The 23,827-nt window shown below is 41.4% G+C and overlaps 1 protein-coding gene and 1 pseudogene across 1 annotated transcript in view; one reads left to right on the top strand and one right to left on the bottom strand.

The window, feature by feature from the left end:
- The window catches only part of LOC145214578 (uncharacterized), a 65,416-nt gene that overhangs the window by 7,796 nt on the left and 33,793 nt on the right, over positions 1-23,827 (bottom strand). The gene's annotated exons all lie outside the window — the stretch shown is intronic.
- LOC145212086 (uncharacterized) lies at positions 1,939-23,262 on the top strand (annotated as a pseudogene).

Raw genomic sequence — 23,827 nt, 5'->3', positions numbered from 1 at the left:
AATTGCAAAAAAGTAAGATAAACAGGAAAATACAACTTTTTAAACAGAGTAACTTAAAACGTCATTGCGAAGCTAAACACAAAAACAGCCTAATTTCAAAAACGTTGCAGCCCAGGTGGAGACTTACAGTACCACCACACAACAATAAATCATTATTTAAAGGCATACACTTGATTGTGAGTAAATAAATTCGTTTTTGATTTTTTGTGTTGCGGCTCTTTTAAAACTAAGTTTTGTGATATGCGACTCGAGCATGAAGCAGGTCTGGCCCATCCTGGAATATACCATCGTTTTTCTTTCTTTGTGTACTGCACTGATTGTTTAGCCCCATGAGATTTGTGGAAGTATCGAGTTTTTATTCTTCTTTACATCTTCTCGTTTAATTTCTATCGTAAACTTTTGCGTTAAGCTGCATTGCTTAATTTATCTCTTGGTGGGTCCCTACTAGTGATGCACCGAAGTTTCGGTTGGCCGAACCATTTCGGCCGAATACGCTGTTTTTCGATGTTTCGGTTTCGGCCCGAACTTTTTTGAAAATTCGGCCGAAACCGAACTTTTACATTGTATGGAATTAATACCCAAACTTTTATTTTCGCCAATACGAAACATCATAAATTAACTATTTGTTGTATCTAACAAAATACTGGCCACATCGTCTGCGAAATATTACAAGTTTAGTGAAGTTTTTGCATTGTGAAAGTGATTTTAGTTTGTCATCATTGAGTTCACTTCCATCAACAACACAAGGTTAAGTTAAAAACATCCATAAAAATGCGGTTTTAGGTTCGGCCTGATTCGGCCGAAATTATTCGGCCTTGTGGCCGAATATTCGGTTTCGGCCCGAACCTTTTTAGGCGGGTTCGGTGCATCACTAGTCCCTACATCAAATTTTGCAAACCACTGTCGTGTACTGCAATTTAAACGTCAGGTCTAAGCCAACATCGTAGAGAGGTAGGACGGGATTTTAGAGCAGTAGAACATTCACTCCCGCGCAAACGCGATAAGTAATCAGCTAACAGTTGCTTTACACCTCTAAACAACAGTTCTTTTCCTCGTTTGAGCACAATGTTTGTTCGATGTCCTTCCTGTTTTGCCCTACGTTGTGTTATAAAAGCAATTGTGTTGGGTAGTTTTGCCATAAAATGATACCGAGATTCATACAAACACTTGCGCAATGCAAACAATCGCGCTTCTATCATTGTGAGACGATACTCCTACGGGCGCCTACGTTGGTTACCCGTCACGCCTCAGTGCCGTTCTCCCCTAACCCACCAGCTTTATTGTTGCGAAGTGACGTGGTGAAACTCGACTGAAAGCTTTTTTTGCCTCCGCATCTAATAAGATGATAATTGTGACTTAATTGATGAAAATGTTTCGGGCGTAATCCTTTAAAATGTAACTCATTCCTCTGGAGTTTAAGATTAGCTTGAGCAAAACTTAGTACAACACGACTTTTCGCATTTCAATTCAGTGCATTTCAATTTCAGTGGTTTAGGAAGTAAATTGATCAAATGAGAAGTACAACATACAAGTTTGCAATATATAGAAAAGCCTAGTTTCAGGTAGGTCATTGGCCGTCGAACAACAACTAATGAAGTCACTCATCACGTGACCGTCTCTAAGCAACTCAAACAAAAATTGGACTCGCGGACCAATTTGTATAATCAGCGTTGCGTAAATATGTTACGGTTGAATGATTATCTTGTTGCAAAATAACAATCCATGCGTGGATTTTCATCCTTTCACTTCAGTTATAAGTAGAAGTATAATGAAAACAATGCAAAAAGTTTGTACAATCCTTCTCATTGATGTTTTAGGTTTTGTCAGTTGTTGTTCGCGAAAACGCGCAATTTTTTTCCGTTTGTTATAGTTCGACTAGTTTGCAAGAAAAAGAAAATATTTGTCTAATTTGAGCTGATATAACATCCGGTTTGCTCCGTAATCGGCAAAATTTGTCAGGCAGGATTTTGTGGAAAAAACTTCAATCAGCATTTTACAATGGCTTCGATAAACGAAGTAAGTAAAACTTAAAAATGTACAAGCCTAAAGGCATGAATCATTTTTGTTGCAACGTTGTCTTGATATTTTGCTTCAGAAACAGTTTTAAAAATTGGACTGTGGTGACATCACGTGTGACATTGATGACTTTGTGGCCGGTTCAGGAGGTTTCGGGGATGTTCTATTTGGATACCACAATGGGTTAAAGCAAGAAGTTGCCATCAAAATATTTGAGGTATCTGGAGGAACGCTGGAAAAGGAGTAAGTTATGAGATTTGTCATTTTCGGTGCAGTAAATGTATTGCAAATGTTGTGGAACGCAACCGCGCTATTCCCGAGCACGCGGCTCGAGGCATTCTTGTGTTATTTTAATTGCTATGCGTTGTGTGTGTGTGTACGCGCTTGATTTGTGCCTACTGCAGGAATGTGATTGGTGCGTTTGCAATTACTTCGTGAGCCTATAAAAGGCTGTTCACTTACTACGTTACTATTCTATTTTACTGATTTCGAATGAATACAACCTAAGTTACAACAAGCAAACTGTTCTTATTTGGACTCTGTAAGAAGCAAGGCGCAAACGTGATTGAAAACACAACAGAGTTTTTGGCGACGAGGATGGGATCGGTCAACTGAACGACTTGTTTCAATCTCAACGTTTGTGTCAATATGGAGAAGTTATTGGAGACGATGCAGAAGCAGATGCAACAGCAACAACGAAGTCATGAAGAGCAACAACGACAGCATAAAGAGCAAATGAATCTTATCCTGTCTGTGTTGGAAAAGTCTTCCGGTCACACCGTTGCCAATTCTAATGTTGCTGCACCTAGCTTTAACCCCTTTGATTCTACGACAGAATTGTGGGACGACTACTGGTCTCGCTTCTCAACATTTGTGAAGGCTCATGCAATATCCGAAAAGAGGGTTGCCCAAGTGTTTTTGACGAACCAAACCACTACAACTTACAAGCTGCTGTCCAATTTAGCAGGACAAAGTTCGCCTGCAAAAGACGTCAACGATCTAACAATGAATGAGATTGAAGGCTTCATGAAAGATCAATTTGATCCCAAGCGTTTTATTATTCGCGAAAGGTTCCGGTTTTGGAGCAACATGCAGCGAAAGCCAGGTGAAACGGTGCAGGAATTGGCCGCCCGGATTCGTCACGATGCTGCTACATGTGATTTCACCTCTATCAAAGATCCGTTGGATGAAGCTTTACGAACCAGGTTCATCTGTTCAATATCCAATGAAGCGGTGTTGAAGGCCATGTTTAAACTCAAGTCAGATGAACTTACTTTCTCTCGTGCGATTGAGGTTGCCATGCAGACGGAGGATGCGGCGCAAGTTGCCAAGGAAACCGTCTATGGGACGAGCGGTTCTGTGCGTAAGGTGCGCGGATCCAAGAAGCAGTCTACAAAATCCGCACCGAGTGTGAAGCCCAAAGAAGCTGCCCGATGTTATCGCTGTGGAAAAACTGGTCATTTTGCGCCGGTTTGCCGTCACAAGAATGCGACGTGTCGATATTGCAATCGTATAGGTCATACCGAAGATGCTTGCCGTAAGAAGAAGTCCGATGTGGTCAATTCGATGACGAATGTTCATTTTCTGAAGTCAATTTCCACTCATTCCCCACTACACAAGTTGGAGGTTGTGGTGTCACTTTTTGGCAAATTTTGCAAATTTGAGCTGGATACAGCAACCAGTGGAAATTTCTTGTCTGTCCACGATTGGAAGAGAATCGGGTCGCCTAAGCTTCAGGATCCTGATCGACGTTTTAATTCTGCGACAGAGCACCCAGTGCCTTTGTTGGGTATGTTTACGACGCCAACTACGTATGGTGGTCGAGTCTTTGATCAAGATTTCTTTGTCACGAAAGTTCCGCGCTTAAATTTGCTTGGTCGCAGTGCCATTTGTTCTTTGGAGATTTCGGTTGACGACATACTGCATCATTCATCTCCCAAAGATTGTGTTAATTCCGTTGCTACGTCAGACGACCAACGCTATCTGCCTTTACAAGATGCTTGCCGAAGTCTTTGCAACGAGTTTAAAGACATTTTCAAACCTGAACTTGGTTGCTTGAAAGGTTTAGAGCTTGAAGTGAAGTTTCAAGCGGAGGCTAAACCGGTTTTCTTTAAGCACCGTTCTGTGCCATTTGCGCTACAAGAAGATGTTGCCCGTGAATATGATGCAGGAATTGCCCGAGGAATCTGGACTCCAGTGAAGTTCAATGACTGGGGTACACCAGTGGTTCCCGTTCGAAAAGCACCGTTGTCAACTCACAACAGGCCACGACTAAGACTTTGGGGGGATTATTCAGCCACGGTAAATCCCCAATTGGCACTCCATCGACATCCACTACCTCTTCCAGATACTTTGATGCAGAAGCTTCGAGGAGGATTTGGTTTCACGAAAATCGATCTTGCTGATGCGTACAACCAAATACGTCTAGCTCCCGAAAGCCGGAAAAGGTTGGCTTTGAGCACTCACCGAGGTGTCTTGCTGCAAAATGTATTACCGTTTGGCATCACCTCGGCTCCGGGATACTTTCAACAGATTATGGACGAACTGACGCAAGATCTCCCAGGAGTGGCTGTATATCTCGATGATTTACTTGTCAGTGGTTCATCGGCAAAAGATCACTTAAACAATCTTCGTCGATTGCTTCAACGTTTAAGTGAGAAGGGGCTTCGCTGTCGTTTCGAGAAATGCAAGTTTGCACAACCCACAGTTGAATACTTGGGTCATTTACTTCATAAAGACGGCATCAGGAAAGCTTCTAAACTCGATGCTGTGCTCAATATGCCTGCACCGAAAGACGTATCGGCGCTACGTTCGTTCCTAGGGTCGGTTCAATTTTATAGCAAATTTTTGCCACCAAGTTTTTCTTCCATTGCTGAACCTCTGTATCGTCTGACTCGAGACAAAGTTCTTTGGAGTTGGAATAACGAAGAATCAAAAGCTTTCCGTCAATTGAAGACATTGCTGTCTACCGACAATGTCTTAACTTACTTTGATCCCTCTCTTCCTATTGGGATATCTTGTGATGCGTCCAATGTTGGCATTGGTGCCGTACTTTTTCATCGCTATTCGGACGGAAGCGAGAGGCCAATTGCCAATGTCTCAAAGTTACTCTCCTCCAGTCAACGCAACTACAGCCAAATCCAAAAAGAGGCTCTTTCAATTATCTTTGCACTGAAGAAGTTTTACCAGTATCTTTTTGGTCGGGAATTCATTCTTGTCACCGACCACAAGCCATTGTTGGCACTTTTTGGTCCTACCAAGCCAACACCTCCACTTGCGGCAAATCGGTTAGCACGATGGGCGCTTTTCCTCGGTCAGTTTAAATACAAAATCGAGTACAGGAAGACCGCCAGTCACCAGAACGCCGATGCACTCAGCCGTTTACCACAAGGGGAAGATGTCTATTTTGACAAAGAGGAAACTACAGATGATGTCGACACTGTTTGCACCATCACTACGCTAAGTCGTCAAGTCCAGCCCACAGACCCCAACACCATGAAGAAGGAATCCGGAAAAGATGATGTTCTTTCCCAAGTCATGCGTTTTGTCCAAAACGGTTGGCCAACAACTCTTTCCTCGAATGATCCAGCTGCAAAGTTTCGCAGGTCTGCTGATTTATTGACAGTTTCTCATGGTTGTCTGTTCTATGGAACTCGATTGGTTATTCCGCAAAAGCTACGACAACACGTGCTACAACTGCTACACCAAGGTCACTTTGGCATTCAAAGGATGAAGCAGTTGGCTAGGTCTGCAGTGTACTGGCCGAACATTGATGACGATATTCTGAATTTTTGCCGAAAATGTTCCATATGCGGAGAACAGCAAAACCTTCCTACTAAACCTTCTGTCCATCCATGGATGATTCCTGAAAAACCATGGAGTCGTGTTCACATCGACCATGCTGTAAACTTCTTGGGGAGCAATTGGTTGCTCATGATCGACGCCTATTCTAAGTACCCGTGCATTCATGCTACTTCATTGATGACTTCCAAGGCGACCATGAACTTGCTCGAAGAAGACTTCGCACATTTTGGTTATCCACACACTATTGTCTCGGATAACGCGCAGGCTTTCGTTTCTGCCGAGTTCCAGGATTTCTGCCGGCAGAGGGGTATTGTTCATCTAACGGGTGCGCCTTATCACCCGTCCACAAATGGCGCCGCCGAACGACTAGTTCAAACGTTCAAAAAGGCAATGAAGAAGTCAGAGAAACCCCCGAAAGAAGCTTTACAGGAGTTTCTTCTTCAGTACCGAAGAACCCCAAATTCTAGCGGTTTCTCCCCGAGCGAGTTGCTCAACGCTCGACAAATTCGATCGCTCATTGACACGATGGTACCATCACCTACACATGTCTTGCAACGCCAGCAACAAAATGCCGTGTCGAAGAACAACAAACCAGGGCGTATTAGTTTTCGAAATGGTGATCCATGTTACGCGCAATATTTTGGATCTAGACACGATGGTTCGAAAAGATGGGTTCCTGCCACTATTGTTAAATGCTGTGGGAGTAGAACATTTAACGTAAAAGTATTTCCTCGTGGTCCAATCTGGAGACGTCACCTTGACCAACTTCGCCCCAGATATCCTAGTGAAGACGATGACCCGGGTGAGCCTGAAACCCCATTTCCGTCAGAGCATATTCCGCTGGTCCCGTCCACTGATACACCAGCATCATCCTCATCTACTCCTCCCGATTCCTCGAGGTTTGGTCCTGACAATCCCCGTCGCTCGAAGAGACAACGCCTACAGCCGAGGAGGTTCGGCTACGATGTTCAGGGTGAACAATAATTTAAAAGGGGAGGTGTTGTGGAACGCAACCGCGCTATTCCCGAGCACGCGGCTCGAGGCATTCTTGTGTTATTTTAATTGCTATGCGTTGTGTGTGTGTGTACGCGCTTGATTTGTGCCTACTGCAGGAATGTGATTGGTGCGTTTGCAATTACTTCGTGAGCCTATAAAAGGCTGTTCACTTACTACGTTACTATTCTATTTTACTGATTTCGAATGAATACAACCTAAGTTACAACAAGCAAACTGTTCTTATTTGGACTCTGTAAGAAGCAAGGCGCAAACGTGATTGAAAACACAACAGCAAACATGGTAGGGATGTACTTTTGAAGTATGGGTTGGTATTATAGAAGAAGCCCTTGTAGAAGTAATTTTGGAGTTGATGACAGTTTGTAAAAAATAATAAACGTAACGAAGTGCAAATAACTTTTGAAAAATGGCCATTTTTAAATTTGCTAATTTTGAGTTTTGTGTCAACTTGCTGCTGGTTCAGCCTTTTTTGGGGGGGTTTATGACGACATTCAGACAAGACTGGCTGAGACAAAAAGGTTGCATCGGCTGACAGTTTAATAGATCCCAATTTATCTGTTATAGCTGTTAGCTTACAAAATCAAAGAATAAAACACGTCAGCCATCGCGGCTACTAATTATGGCTGACCTGTTCGATTACTTTATGTCGCAAAAGGCGACATTTTTAGTCATCGCTAATAACCAAACATTACAAAAACGACAATTGGGGTTCCGTGTAGTGTTTGATAAATTCCAAAACAAACCGATTATGGTTAGAGGTCCCCAAACATATTGGACATACCACCCCACCAGTCGTGGTCACATACACAATATAGCAACATTCAGCAAAATAAAAAACGCATATCCTTAGAATCAAAGAAGAAATGGAACACTTGCAGAAAGCAGATCATGAAAATGTCGTTCGCGTTTTTGGCTATGTCAAATGGTCTTTTGCAATAGGAATTGTAATGGAATATTACAAAGGCGGGAATCTCAAAGGGCTACTACAGGATACATCCAAAGAACTGGGCCTTGCTGTGCGCGTTCAAATTTTATACGAAATAGCATCAGCAATGGCTGCCTGTCACAATTTACCCGACAAACGTTTGATTCATCAGGATTTAAAACCTGAAAATGTCATGTTTACTGAAAAGCTGCATTGCAAAATAATCGACTTCGGTGCCGCCGAACTGGCAACTTACAGTATTTCGGCAACTGTAAACCCTTTGGCCAGAAGCAAGAAGCAAAGGCCACAGTATACTCCCTATTACACTGCTCCAGAAAAACTGAAGGACCTCACTATGAAACCAAGAAAGCAGCATGACGTGTATGCTTTCAGTATGTTAATTTACTGGCTTCTTGCTCGTAAAGCTCCCTATCCACATCTGAACGGCGAACAGCTAAAAAAGCTTTTACAATTAATCGAGAACGGAAAAAGACCAGACTCTCAAGAAATAGAGGAATGGATGCAAACTTTGGTCGGTGAAGACAGAGAAATCGCAGAGCAACTCCAACTACTGATGAAGCGATGCTGGGATCAAGATCCCACAGTACGTCCCACAATGACTCAGATAAAAGAAGAATTAAAAACATATTTAGACAAACAGAAAAACACCAAGCTACCTTCTCAAGTTTTGACGACTTTGGGTCAAATGGATTTAGACAAGCAACCGCAAGTCAGCGAAGGTCGACGCGTTCCACTTCATTATTTTTCACCCCGGTCCGGAAATTTTCACGGTAAATTAACAAACAGATCATTTACTTTGAATTCGTAGGAACTTGTGGTTTTCCTAATCCAGTTTACTGATCATTTTGTTACGGTCTATTTTTTATTTAAACTCTTACTTTTCCACCAGATACAGCAGTTTTGATAGTAGTGAAACATGTCCTGAAACAAATTACTAAATTATATTTTTATTTTTAGTTCCCTCCATATCAGGTGGCACCGAACGACGGTCAAGCGAACTAGCAGAGGGCGCACAAGCATATCCGTCATCTCAACAAGGGAAAATCCCCACCACTAACAGACAGAAACAATCAGGTAGGAGACACATATTGAAGTTGGAGCTTTTAGTTGAAATAATAAAGCAAACATATGCATTGCTGGCGATTGTTTAGTAATAAACGTTTGCTTTCGAAAACTGGTCTAAATGAAAACATTTTCACGCTCCCTTTTATTAGGTAAACGGTTTTGAAACACATTTAATTGTCAGCAACAGTTAACATTTTCGCTGTTTTGCATGCAGCCAATGCTTAACTGTACTTGCAGCGGTTTATTATCTGGGGTCTAACACACATTAGTTTGGTGGAACGGGGTGTAAATGTGTCTAGTAGTAAATCATAAATATTTTAGTGCTCTCCACATCAGGTGACACCGAGAAAGAATCAACTGAACCAACAGAGGGCGCAAAAGAGCATGTACAGTCCTTTTCTCGACAAAGGAAATTTTCCAGCAGCATCAGACCGCAGCATCTGGGTAATGCATTGACGGGTTGAAACTTTTGTTAATCGTGTAACTATGCTGAAAGTTACATTGTTGAAAATGTTTCGCATTTTTTTAATGAACATTGTTTCAAAAATGCATGTTATGTTTTCATTCTGTTTAGATCCCATCAGACACGGTTCCGAGGGACGCTCTACCAAGGTACAAAACCTAATCGCTCGTTTCAACAGAGCATCAACAGTGCAACCTGCAGGTAAACCAATCACAAATTCACACGTTGCACAAGATGATCGGAGGTCGTACGTTGAAATTTAAGCGCATGACCTTGCAAATGCTTGCAATTTTTCGTTTTCTATACTTAAACCTCAGCTAGTCCTGAAACAGTAATACGACGAATTGTATCACTAAACTGCTTATCATTTTGTAAAAAATAAATAGTCGTTGTTATAAAGCAGGCAATAAGAATTAAGCCACAAGTGTCCGCTGCCGGTTTGTTTCAAAGTCATTATTTTCTGATATTTGTAACTTGACACAACGCTTGTTCTATAAAGTCTATTGTCCATGTGTGTTATGATGTCACAATAGGAAAAAACAATCACAAAAAGTGATTATTCTTGCCCCAATTAAGTTGTGATAAACAGTCTGCATTTTTATGCAGGATTTTAAAAACGGTTGCGAAACTGAACCTATTTTTCTGTTGGTTAATGATACTAAACATATTTGCCTCCTTGGACTTCCTGAAATCATCTCACAAACCCCTTGGGTCCGCGAACCCCAAGTTGGGAACCACTGACCTAAACACTGTTTGAATAGATAGACCAAGAAATAGGCCCATTTTCTCGACCTGACTAGCATATTTAGCAATTTTGAAAGACTGTCCAAAACACGAGTTTCGCCCAAACCACCAGGGCTGATCAGTTTTGTTAGTGGAGTTGCAATTTTAGATCGGCCTTACATTAGGTGCAACAAAAAGCGTACTACAGTATAAACCAGCGGTCGGCAACCGCCTGTCCGCGGCCCAGTGCTGGTCCGCTGGGAGTTCGTTACCGGGCCGTATACTTTTTCAGATTAAATGCTTTAAAACATTTTGCCCATGCATCCACGGATGATAAACTAATTTTTACGTTTCTATTGCTAAATATGTGTAGTTTTTTAAACACCGGCCCGTGATTAAATTTCAGGTTCAAAAACGGTGCTCGGTACAGAAAAGGTTACCGAACCCTGGTTTAAACCACTGGTCTAGCGGCTATTTACACAATTATACTTGGTAACTGTACAGTTTGTACGAAATGTTTTTGCGTCATTGTCGCGTTACTACGAAAACTAAACTAGACCGAGGGTCAAATTAAAGTCGAATTGTGAAACCACTTTACGTTTTAGTGCCTTCTATATCAAACAACACCGAGGAACGATCAACCGAACCAACAGAGGGCGCACATGAGGCAGAACTAACTCCCATCCAAGGGGAAGAAAAAGGTATGAGATGTATTGAACCGTTTGTATGCCGATAACATTGCAGCTATTGTTGACCAATGCAAGGGTGGGGTACGTTTTGTTCGTAAACAATTTGTATTCAACAATTATTCGTTTTTTATAGAGGCGGAATTGAAATTATACTTTAACCATGTTCTTTTTATTGTAAACACAAACCGCTAATATTATAGACCGCACTTTAATAACCAAACAGTCGCTAGTTTTACATGCCAGGACGAGCAAAAACGCTCTTGTCGTAAAATAGGCAATGCGATATAAGCGGCTTAGGCCGTAAGCGTCCGCTGCCAGTTTGCTGAAAAGTCAATATTTGTGTAGCGACAACCAACACCTCAACATTTTTCACATTATAAAGAGGTAGTTGGAACAAAATCTCTTGGTGTTAGTAATCATTCACTTTAAAATAAAATTAATATCATCTTGATTTGAAAAAGCAAATCAATCTTGAAAGTTACTTTGGCATCAGCGACAAAATTCAACCTCGGTAAACCACAGTTAGCAGATGTTTTGACACATTATTTTCCTGGTAAATTTAAGTTTGATGAAATTGTGGATTTGGGTTTGTTTCTGGCCAAGTGAAAATACGCGACATACAGGGGTGATTGCCATGGCAACATTAGCAACTTTGCAATGAGGTTTATAAAAGTTCACCCCATGCATAAAACATAGTCTTGCCACGTTTGTATAAGAAAGGGGCAAATAACCCATTACCCAGTTTCCGCTACTTATCATCCCAACAAGCAGCAGAAACCAAGAGGTCATGTCATATCACCCATCAACACTCACCTGACAGTTAAAGGACTGGAACTGATATTCACTACAATTCTTTTTTGGTTTGCCGGCTTTTGCAGCGAACACCAGTGGTTAAGAATAAAACAGGTTTCAAAATCTTCCGCTCGCATTATCGATAATCACCATCACAACATGCGCCTAGTTGCTCAGTTATAGGCAAGGCTGCAAACTGGTTAAAGGTTTACCGAAAGGTTTACTTGAGCGCTACCTCACTTCTACACAATACAGATTTGTAAGTCGGGCTGTTTTCAGGCAAGTTTCTTAAAAGCAACGGGCTTGATTTTGTTCCTGACTTTACACTCTGTGTCAGGATTGTTTTGAAATAGTTTAACTAGCTGAGTAGCTCGTTAGCAAGTCAAACTTCCGGGCCTAAACGGGCTTTTCAAAATGATTTGGGTTCGGGTTCGAATTTCAGGCCCGTTTGTAACTCTGATACGATGTCCCAAATAATATGACATTTTGCTCTTTAATGAGTCAGATTTTTCTTTCAAAATTACCTCTTCTCATTCGAAAGAGGCCGTGATCGTTGTTGATCTCTCACTTTCTTGCATAAAAACGCGACAAAGTGTCGGACAATGAAAATCCGTTAAGATAGTTGACAAAACTGCACTTCGTAAAACCTGTATAGCAACGACGGAAATTAAGTCATCAAACCAATTTGTACAAGCTAACTGGATTGATACACGGCAATTCAACACCGAAACAAGCAAAATGTCGTTGTCTTACTATTTCTTCAATCTCACAGCTTGGTACAAAGCAGTCTGGCGCTTCAGCCTCACATGCAAATTGCTCTGCCTGCTCCTAGACGACAGGTCTCTAACACGCTGCCCGCGGTCCACAATTTTCCGTGGCCCGCGGCGTTATTAGCTAATACAAAGTAAATTAATATCTTGTAAAATATCAAGTTTTTTTTGTTTTATTCACCCTCAAAGTGTGATGCATTATTATTATTGTGATGAAATAATGCGAACTTAACCTGACCACCAAAGCGTAAAGTTCAAAATCCGTTATGTTTTTTTGTACACTTAGGGATAAGAAACGTTTAATTTTGTGAAGGCCAGCCAAAATTATATTGACACCTACTGACTTTTTCAGATACCTATAGGTCAGTGGTTTCTAAACAGTTTCATTCACATAACAGACGTTTTGTAATTTTCCACGGTCCAAGATAAAATCAATGCTAAAACCAATTAAACAGCTTAAGTTGAAAAAAACTGACAAGTTTATTTTGTACGAAAAACTAATTTTCTTTGAAATCAGTTACAATGTTGGAGAAAGAATTCCCCAATGCAAAATAAAAACAAACATACAACTGCAGCAATATTTAGCATTATGTCGTCACAACCTACTTGTAGCGTCGCACATTCAGTGCAGCGCCTGGACAAGCTACCAGTGCGAGCAACATAATTTTATTTCCACCAAGATGAATGACGCGCGCAATAAACGCGGTTTTCTGCAAATATTACAACACTAGTAAAAAGTCAGAACGAGGAACAGCGAAAAAACGCATTTACATGGGAGAAACAAATAACGTACCAAACTTTGATCGGTCCAGGCATTAGACTTCCCAGTTGGAAATCACAGATTACGGTTTTCACACTGTAAATGTCGTAAGTCGTGATCAGTAAAACACATAAAAACACGATTCCGTTTTTGTCGTGGAATATGTTAAGAACTCGGCCAGCGCCTCCTAGGGGTCGAATCATCTACCAACAGCACAATATCGTTGACGGCAAAATTCTTCTTACGTTCATGCCACTTCTGTCTGGCGATGATCGTCCGAGGATACTCTTGCATCCAACGACGCCAGAACTTGTCAGCAAGGTACTAAACAGCACGAAACCGGCGTCTCGCGTAGCAGTCGGTTTTCGAAGTGTTCACTTGCGGCAAACCGACCGTTGGTGTTAGCTTCAGCAAATGGTTAGGAGTAAGTGGTAATTCCTGTCCTACTTCAAAATGAACTTGAGTCATGGTTCTCGAGTTCACAATATCTTCAACCTCAAGGAATAAAGTGTGTAGCAAATCGTCGTCGAGTGGTTTGTCTGGAAGCAGCGTCATCAATATGCGGCGGACAGATCTGATCATCCTTTCCCAAGCACCTCCGGAATGACTGGCACTGGGCGGATTAAAATGCCAAGTTATCGCCTTTTGTCTCAAGTAGTTGTGTATTTGCTGTTGGTTCCATTCATCGACAGACTCTCGGAAAACTAGTTCCGCTCCGACAAAGTTTGTCCCGTTATCTGAATACATGTGCTTGATTGGTCCGCGACGTGCAATGAAGCTTCGCATACCGTTAATGAAAGCATCTGTCGAAAGGTCGGGGAAGCTTCCAGGTGGATTGCGCGACTGGTCATGCACGTAAAAAGGCAACCATAGCGTTTCACTTCGCTTCGGCGTATCTTAATTGTGAAAGGTCCAAAGTAGTCTACCCCAGTGTGGGTGAAAGGGGCCTCATTTAATTGTAGTCTGGCCGACGGCAAATCGGCCATTTGCTGCGATCCTGGGTTGGCATCACGTCGTCGACAAAGTAGACATGTTCTCAAGGCACGACGGATTGCAACACGTGCGTTAACAACCCAGTAGCGCTGACATTACAGATTCATTGTATGGTTGACACCCGAGTGTCCCGCCTTCTTGCTGTGGTAGTGTTCAATTAGCAGATCGGTAAAGTGAGATTGGTGTGGAAAAATGGCGGGATGTTTAGCTTCGTAATCCAGGCAACAGTTTTCCAGTCTTCCCCCCACCCCCAATACACCTTCTACCATGATGGGATTTAGCTTGTAGACCTAAGACGCCTTATTTTGGTGCGCAGGAAGGTTTCTTTTAGTCCAATTTAAAAATTCTTGCCGCTGGTTGTATTGCACAAGTGCCATTTCAGCGTCCTGTAGCTCCAAAACGGTGATTGGCGAGCGAGAAAGCGTAGCGGTTTTCCCTTTGGTCTTTTCGCGAAGATATTCTCGTACGCGCAAGAGCCATCCAGGGGAGATTTTATGTCGGTAGAGTGACGAAAAGTGTCGGAGAGCTGTCGCTGATTGAAAGAAGCACGTCAGTTGCCTCTTTTAAATCAAAGCTGCAGTAGATTCCTTCCCGTACTCCGGGTTTAGCGAATCCTTTAGGCCACTGATCCGGGGAAAAACGCAGAAAGCCTGGCCCGGTTTGCCACAATTTAGACCCAACAAAGGCGTCGGCCGCCATGCCGCGTGAGGCTTGGTCTGCTGGGTTCGAAGCGGTGGGGACGTGCTCCAATCATGAACGGACGTAAATTTCTCAATTTGCGAAAGCCTGTTTCGAGAAAATACCGGAAAGTTTTTGTTGTCTGCAAAGAGACTGTGAAGAGCAATAGTGGAATCACTCCAAAAAACGCAATCGCAGTTTTCCATACACAGCTCCTTTCTGACTGTCCTGGAAAGCTTCCAGCGCCGCCTCCAACTCCATGCGAGGGATCGTGTGCTTTCCAGAACCTGTTAAGAGCGACCTTCCCATTACAAAGCTGCAGTGTGTACTGCCGTTTTCCATCGTTGTCCGTAGGTAGCTCGAAGAAGTGCAATTGTTGGCCTGTTATCTCGTTCGTTGTTTTAGGCCGAAACATCGGGAAATTTTGACAGCGCGTAGACGTTTCATGCTGCTGCACCAATTTCCATTTTGTCAAGTCAGCTCCAACGATTTACTCGTCCCAGTCGAACTTCTTTTGCATCAGAGATTCAACATCGCTGATATCGTCTTCTAGCGATGGAAACAAGCTTCCTTCATCGTTAATAAGTACGTTTCCTAAATAATCAGTTTCAACATCCGCGGAAAGCGCTGTCAAGTAAAAGCTGAATTGTGCAAAATTTCCTATTAGCACCTGAGTCAATCAAGGCGTATGTATTTACCAGCTTGCGTCCACATCGTACTTAAACAGGAAGTATATCCAGGTAAGCGGACGGTCCCTGTGCCAAACCGTTTTCTCTGTTGCTGACGGAATTCATGCAGTCATTGTGAAATTTGCCAGCATTGTCGTTACTCTCTTCCTCGGAATCTGTGGGTTTGCTTACCCTCCTCGGGTTGTGCAGTTAAGTGTGATGATAGTTACTGTCACAACCTTCCTCGTTGCAGTTAGTCTCGGTTTTGTAATTGCGTACCGAATGTCCAAGAGACAAACACCTGTAACATAGCCCTTTGATTCTTGCAAACTTTCTTCGCTCCTCGTACGATTTACGTCGAAATTGTGTACAGTCGTCGATTCGATGAGGCCTTTTACAGAGTGTGCACGGACGTGAGATATCAACTGCGACGGCACTATCTGGAGCTGAAGAGTTTACGTTGTACGCAAATACTTTCTGTCTTCTGGGTCCGGCTGCGTCAGTCTTTTCCATAGAAGAAGAAAAGAGGCTTTTGCCGAATATCAAATAGAAAAGAGGCTTTTGCCGAATACACACTATTTGTTCTATGCTGAACACGCAATAATTCAGAGACTCATTTTTCCCGCATCTTAAGTGGTAGTTTGTTAGCAATCGAGAAAATAAACTCCACCGAGTCTACGATGGACGTACCGACAATTTTTTCCAGGGAAGCACAGCAATTTCGGAGCATTACGGCCAGTTTCTCGAGACCGGCTGGGTCATTGGAAGTTGGTCTCCGGACATCCTGTAGCAAATTCTCGCAGCGCCGTGCTATTACGTGGGGCTGCCTGTACCTTTCGTATAATTCGCGCTAAGCTATTTCGTAACCCTCTCAAAGGCTTTCACACGCAGAATGATGCTGCAATTGTTCATATACACGTTCTTCGCAATGTTGCAACAAATAAATTAGCTTCAGGTCGAACGATTCAACCTTATCCGCAATATGCAGTTGGTAGCGGTTGATAAAGCTCCAATAGTCCATGGGGTCACTTTTAAACTTTTCTAGAATCAGTAAAGAAAACGTTCACCAATCTCAAGGTATCGGCGCATGTGCGCGGGATTGGTAAGGCGGAATTGCTTCTTCTTTAACGTATTTCTGCACGAAAGTGTCGCGTGCGGTATATCGCTGGTCTTGCGCATAATCCTTACAAAGTGATGCTGGTTGCGGTTTGTAGTCAATGTAGGTATGGACAGGGTTGTCTAGTTACTGGTCAAAGGCACTGTTGTCGAGCCAGAAAACCCGGGATGCTGGTTTTTATCGCAAATGGATTCAACTACCGACGCTTCCTCCCAAGCTCTAGCTTCAGTTTCATCAAGTTCCAACTTTCGTTGCGACTCGCGATCTGCTAACTGTTTTAATTTCCTTCTAGTCGCCTCCTCTTGCTTGCGTTCCTCGTCCTGTCGCCGGGTCACTTGGGCAATCCGAAGTTTAACTTGACTTTCTTTTAACCTCAAACTACGCATGGAGCTGGTCGTAGACTCTATACTCTTTTGTTCGTCTACGATAAAGGGACTGTCTACTAATCGCGGTAAAGATGCATTAGAAACTGGACTTTTTTGCTGCACATCACTGCATTGTTCAACGCGCTCGTCGAATTCGATCTTGTCGCGAATATAATCTATATTTTCAAGTATAAGTTACTGACTTTGATCAACTAAGACACAGATAACTGCTTTCTGCTGGGACCCAAAAACAAATGAAAAAGAAAAAAAGAAAAAGACAACAAACACAATGAATAATAGTAGACAATGCCGCAAACAATACATTTTAAAGTAGGATGGGCATTAGGTCAAAGCCAGGGACTTATTACTTAGCTGATTTTTTTTGAAAATGGCGAACACGTAACTCAGTCAGGCCCGTTTTAAGCCCGTTTTCTGACAAATACCCAAGCCAGAAAAGAACCCGACCCGAAAAGCCCGGCCCAACTTGCAATTCTGATGCAGCATATGCACTTCGCTTAACTGTACTTGCAGCGGTGTATTATCTGGAATTTTACGCACATTATTTTGATAGAAAGTCAATATTTGTTTAGCGGCAACTGACACTTGAAACAAAATCAATCGGTAACAGGACACTTTGTCAGCAAATAACCTCTGTGTTTTAGTAACAATTTTTCTTAAGAAAACAGAACAATACAGTATAAGTGTGTCTAGTACTAAATCATTAATATTTTAGTTCTTTTTACATCGCGTGACACGAAGGGACGATCAACCCAACCAAAAGAGGGAACGTCTTGCCAAATGTCAATCAATTTATTTATAGTAATCGATTAGCCTCAAGAGTTTCTTCGGAATTCCCACTTTGTGTGTTGACGACATTCAGTATTATCTTACAAATGTCATAAACCCTAAAAGTTACATACAAAAATCCCCTTTTTCAAATCTGACGTAATAGTAAGACGATTTTAACTGTTCAGCCAAAAGGTAAAAATAAGACTTCAAATGTTTGGTTATAACATATTACACATGTATATAGGCTGAAAATTATTTTGCGCAACAAATTCAAGTCGTTGTTATGAAGTGGTCAACATGTATCAAGACGCAAGCGTCTGTTGTCGGTTTGTTTAAACGTCAATATGCGTCTTCGGTTACTGACACAATTATACTCGATAACTGCACAGTTTGTACGAAATATTTTTGTGTCTTCGTCACTGTACTAGGAAAACTAAACAAGACTGTTGTTTAAAAAGAAGCGTCTAGTAGTAAACCGTCAATATTTTAGGTTAAATTAAAGTCTATTTTTGAAACCACATATGTTTACTGCCCTCCGTATCAGGTGACACCGAGGAACGATCAAACAAACCAGAAGATGGTGCACATGAGGCAGATCAAACTTCTTTCCAACACGTGAAAATCCCCTTCTATAGCAACCAGCAACAACCAGGTGCGATATACATTAAACCGTTACAATGTGTAGTTATGCCGATAACGATTATGAACAATTTTACATCAAACCTGCAGCTTCTGTTGACTAATGTAAAGACAGGACCTTTTTATTCGACAATTTTGAACTATTATTTATTCCTCATCGATCATGTTATCTCTATTTTAGCCTTAAGACGTTAATCATAGATTACACTTTTTTACCTCAAAAGTTGCCAAGGTTCCTGCCAGGACGAGCTGAAACGTTTTTGTTGTAGACAATGGATTTAAGCAGCACCGTCCGCTGTCAGTTTGCTGGGAAGTCAATATTTGTGTAGCGACAACTAACCCTTTGAACTTTAAATCGGGAACGGAGTAGTTTGTCACAAAATCTCTTTGAGTTAGTTATCGTTACTTTTGAAATAAATATAGTATTATCTTGATTAATCTGCGACAAAATTCCACTCCGGTGAAACCACTTATAGCGGATGCGTTGACACATTAAGTTCATTCACGTTCGATAAAATCGTGTTTTGGGGTTTGTTTGTAGCCAATTAAAAATACACGACATGTAGCGGTATTTGTCATGGCAACATCAAACACCTCAGCCAATGAGAACACTTAGCCTTGCCATGTTCCTACAGGATATAGACAAAGTGTCCACATTAACGATTTCCGCTACCCATAGTCCAAACAAGCAGCAGAAACCCAAATTGTCGCTCATATCAGCCATCAAAATTCGTCTGATATCTAAACGATTTTCGCTCAAGTTTTATTGTGCTTGCAGTTAACTTTTTTTTCACGGGGCTCGAACCCAGGACTCACCTGGGGACGAATCCCGATCAGGTTTTTTATGTCTGTATACGGGTCAGGCGCGCAAGACCGTTCGGCCAAGTTCCTGCCCTTGTTAACTTTTCTGCCTTTTTGGTTCAACTTTGTTTGGTAACAGCGCCCTTAGTGTTAAGTAAACCTTATTGTTCTGCCTCTATAGTCCGCCTAACCTTAACATAACGATAATTACCTCCTGAAGGTTTATAGTTATGAAACTATCTAACACATAACCTGGTTTAGTAAACTGTAACCGTGACGTAAATGCCCTTAAGGTTCAAGCTCGCCAGACCATTCGGCCAAGTTACTGCCTTACTTAAGGCTTTTCATATCCTCTGCCTAGTTGTTTCGTACTTCATGCCCTTAAGGCCATCTACAGTTCAAACGTCTTTTTGGTCCGTTATATATATAGCGCTACCTTGTCAATTGTCCCCGCTCTTTGATTCCCGCTCTTTGATTTAGTGCGTCGTCCGCGGATACCGATCAGGAGTTTTTTTTGTTGTTTAGTGGTAAAGCCCACTGATCGTGGATAGGCTTCCCCTACACGTCATCACTGAGACTTCCCCACTAACCAAGTATACAGTGTCTCTTACTGATTATTTGTTTTCACTCCGGATTTGCGTGTGTCTTTTTGTCCAGGATGTCTCAGTTTGTATAGGGGAACCCCCTTTAGCCTCTTTTATGATACAGTTCTCCTGTTACCTGGGACTTTTCATAAACAAATAATAAACTCAGACACCTTGTTAAACGCAAAACAATATACATACACGTCTTCTTGCTACTATCGGATCACACCCCTATTGATACCACCTCTATGTATCTCTTCATTCTCTCAGAGTCATCTGTTAGTGAATAATCATGCCTTTCGATAGTGATATGGACGAATATCGCTCTCTGCATATTCACGTGAGTACCATGCAGTTTCCATTACGGCTTTATGAGACTTTTCAATCGAAATCTTCGTTTTAATGACTACAAACAGATGTTGGAAGCTTGTAGATGAATTGTTTAAAATCTATCTTCAAGGACATACGCATAATCTTTCTAAATTGCACAGAAAACTGAGTCAGTTGTTGCTGGACTGAGGGCGATGAAACAAACAAACAAATCTTTATGCGTTTCTTTTCTCCGAAAGTTTAGCCACAATGGGTGCACAATCTGCGATCATACTGCTGCAGAGGCGAGTTTATGCGGCCGTGAACATGTGCAGTATATTAAAATATATGTACTGGCGGCCGTGTATTAATAAAAAAAATCCGAAAATCAAAATGTATTTCAAAACTCCTTTTACCAGATTAGTGAGGCTGAAAAAAGTACCAGCCTAATAGCCATATATGCAGGGTTGCCATACCGTCCTTATTTCTAAGATTTGTCCTTATTTTGAAGGGCAATATCTTGGTAAAATTTATTGTCCTTATTTCAGTTTCCCAAGCTTAGCACCAAGGGTCCAAAGGAATCGACACCAAAGAACAAATTGGATGATAAGACCATTCTGGAGTATTTTTCACCCTTGATAAGACAGATTAAAATGCAAGATGAAAAAAAGAGACCGACCAAATCAACTTATTGGTGTTAAAAATAGTCCCAAAAATCCTTCCTCTCCTAAACATGACTTTTTAAAATATAACGTCCAGACCAAAACCGACACATCTAAACATGGTGTTCCACAAAACTCTAATCTCTTGATTTTTATTGCTGATAAAACTGGCTTGGACCCCAAAAGATTGATTTTGCTTTCTCTTCAAAATCTAACAAGTCAAACTCAATTTCAGTACATGGTACCCAAAGCTCTCCAATTAGGCACCCTCCGGAAACTTAAAACTATCACCTCTTCCAGAGAGACATTCTAATACTTTAATGCCTGTATTCAACAAACAATCACTTGTACCTACCAAAATCAATCTGGAAGAATCCGATGAACTGATGTCTTTTACTGGGGAATCCTTGTAAATGCAGCAAGGAAGAAAGCCAAGATAACAGCAATAGAATTAAATACAAAAGATTTTATTTCATCATTCACATGATGAAAATTTACTGGTATTTTACTGGGAAAATTGTCATAATATATACATTAAATCTATCCAAAAATTATTTTTGTTGCAAGGGCAGTTCAATCTTTCCCACATTAAACAAATAAAATATATTGTATTTTCTGGAAACCAAAAAAATTTGAATAAGCAGACGTAAGTTAATTACTTTCTCAGAAAAAGCAGGGATGAAAATCACTCTTTTGGAAAACTAACTGGAATCCGTTTACCTAGAAAAATGCGTTTTTTAAACGTTGAAAAATACCCGAACTTTGGCAAAACTGGACATGTTCTTTGCTTTACAAACAACAGTTTAAAGGTTGCCAGCGTAGTAACAATCCACTTGTTCGAAGTACAGTCGCAAATTTACCTTCCATACTCTTGGGTACTTTTGTCGGTTTCATCGAACGTACGCGTCCTTAACAGCAAGTCTTGTTTCGCCTTATTTCTGACAGCAGTGCCGCTGGTTATTTTAGGTGCAAAGGCCTTTAAGTCCTTATAATCAGTCACTGCCGTTGGCTTGCTTCATATCAAAGACTACCTCTTCTGACAAGCATGCCAAAACTGCGTGGGGCTTGGCCGCTTCGTTAGCTTTCACGCTTTGGCAAAAGTGTTCAAAACTTGCCATAAAATGAAAAAGTTGCCCCTTTTATCAAAACGCGGTGGGGGGTGATAAAAAATCTTACTGAGTAATTCAAGTGTTTTTAAAAAAGACATAACAATTTTTCCTGGCGTGCTCGCCAGTTTTGTAACACACCTTTCTAGTTCGGTGAAGACCTGCAGTTGTCAGTTGTTGCAATGTTTATTAAAAGTATAAAAACGGACATATAAATTCGACAGGTAAAATACATTTGTCTTCCACGAGCACCAACTACGACTGCGCGTGCATTCACCTGCCACGTCGAGTATCGCCGCTTGCAACGCAATCACTGGGGGCGCCACAGAACATACCATGTGTGGGCAGGAACTTGGCCAAATGGTCTGGCGCGCCTGACCCATATACAGACATTTAAAAAAAACTGATCGGGATTCGTCCCCGGGAGAGTCCTGGGTTCGAACCACGTGAAAAAAAACAACAAAAAAAATAACATTACCGTGTGTCACGGGGTGCAAGGTACGCGAAAAACCGTTATTCCTTAACACGCGTGCAATGTTCTTGGATTCGTGTTTGTGAATAGCCGCAACCCTGAAGTGTGTTTTGGCCCTGTTGTAAAGCGTTTTAGTGACCGTAAGCTTTTTAGCGACCGTAAGTTGCCGTGGATGTTGAGACGGTCGCCAAGACGCTTTTATTTCTATTTTTATTTGTTTTTAAGTAAACACCGAAAATGACAAGAACGACATAGCTAAGAAGATCAGACAGGAATGCAAGCTTGAGAAAGACGTATCACTGTCCGAAATTTTCATGAATAAAGTTGCGCGGTAAAATGACATGACCTCCAATGATTACAAGGCTGCCGCTAAAAATGCTTGGATTAGGTTTAAAAGACTGTCTGTAACAAACGATCAAAAAGAAAGTGATATTTGGGACGACTTCTATTCTGCTGTTTGGCTGTTTCATTACGAAACGTTTGCCAATTTTGAACTGTTAGAAAGCGTTTGCATGGACAAAACTTTCACTCACATATCAAGATTTCTCTCCGGATTTTGTAATTTAAACGTCGGAGAAGTGATGATCAAAACATTCGGCCCTAGTCGTGACGTGGAAAGCAAGAGACTAACACTACCAAATTTGATTGCAAAACATGTAGAGCAGTTAAGGTCCAACTTAACGCCTTTGCAATTTTTTAGTACCTTGCTCAAAGAAGTCGAAAATCAAGAATTTAATCGTATGGTGGCGAAACATTTGCCGAAAGAACTACTGGAAGAGTGTCAGCTTCTACTTGATGCTGCTTATCCTAAGGTGCTACTTGTCCTAATCAATTTGTGTATTTATGATCATCTGCACTGGGCTTGTTTAAGTTTGATAAAAAAAAAACTACATACCTCATTCCGCTTTATACAATATGCCTAATTCTTTTTCCTGCAGATTCCACAAAATGCGATTGAAATTCATGGAGTACAAATAAGTTTCGAAAAGAATCGTGTGATATCAGACGGAACGTACGGAGTAAGAATAGTTACGTAAGTTTATGGATGTTATAACCGTCACCAGCAAGACTTATCAACAAGCCACGCAACATACCTATTAACATGTTTCCGTAGATGTAAAAGAAAATCAGATGGAACAGTGCTCGCTGCCAAAAGTGTCGACCCGAATTTTTACAAAGTGATCAAAGAGGAAGAGCTTGTATTGAGCAAATGCGACTGCTCATTTGTCATCCGATACATCGGGGTTTTTGAAACGGTACATTTATGAGTACGAAAAACACAAATATATTTTAAAACGTGCCCAACAGCAATGTTAAAAAGTCTAGTCTAAAACATCATTGTACCTGCCACCAAAATAAGTTTATATATTTGCGCTTGCCTTTCGTCTACAGATAAACCGTTTGCTCGAAAACTTATGAAACACGGCATTTGGTAAAAAGAACGCAGTAAAAAAATCTCTGCTGGTTCGTTTATCTTAATTTATGTGTTTTTTTTCATTCATAGTAACATTTAAATATTGAAACCGGTAATGTGTTTTCTTTGCTTAGGATCGACTGGTGCATTTAATTATGGAACTTTGCGAAGGAGATGTATCACAGGTA

Source organism: Phallusia mammillata, chromosome 2 (assembly GCF_965637545.1).
Source record: "Phallusia mammillata chromosome 2, kaPhaMamm4.hap1.1, whole genome shotgun sequence".
Lineage (NCBI taxonomy): Eukaryota > Metazoa > Chordata > Ascidiacea > Phlebobranchia > Ascidiidae > Phallusia > Phallusia mammillata.
The sequence above is the reverse complement of the archived record's forward strand: the minus strand, read 5'-3'. Positions and strand labels throughout refer to the sequence as shown.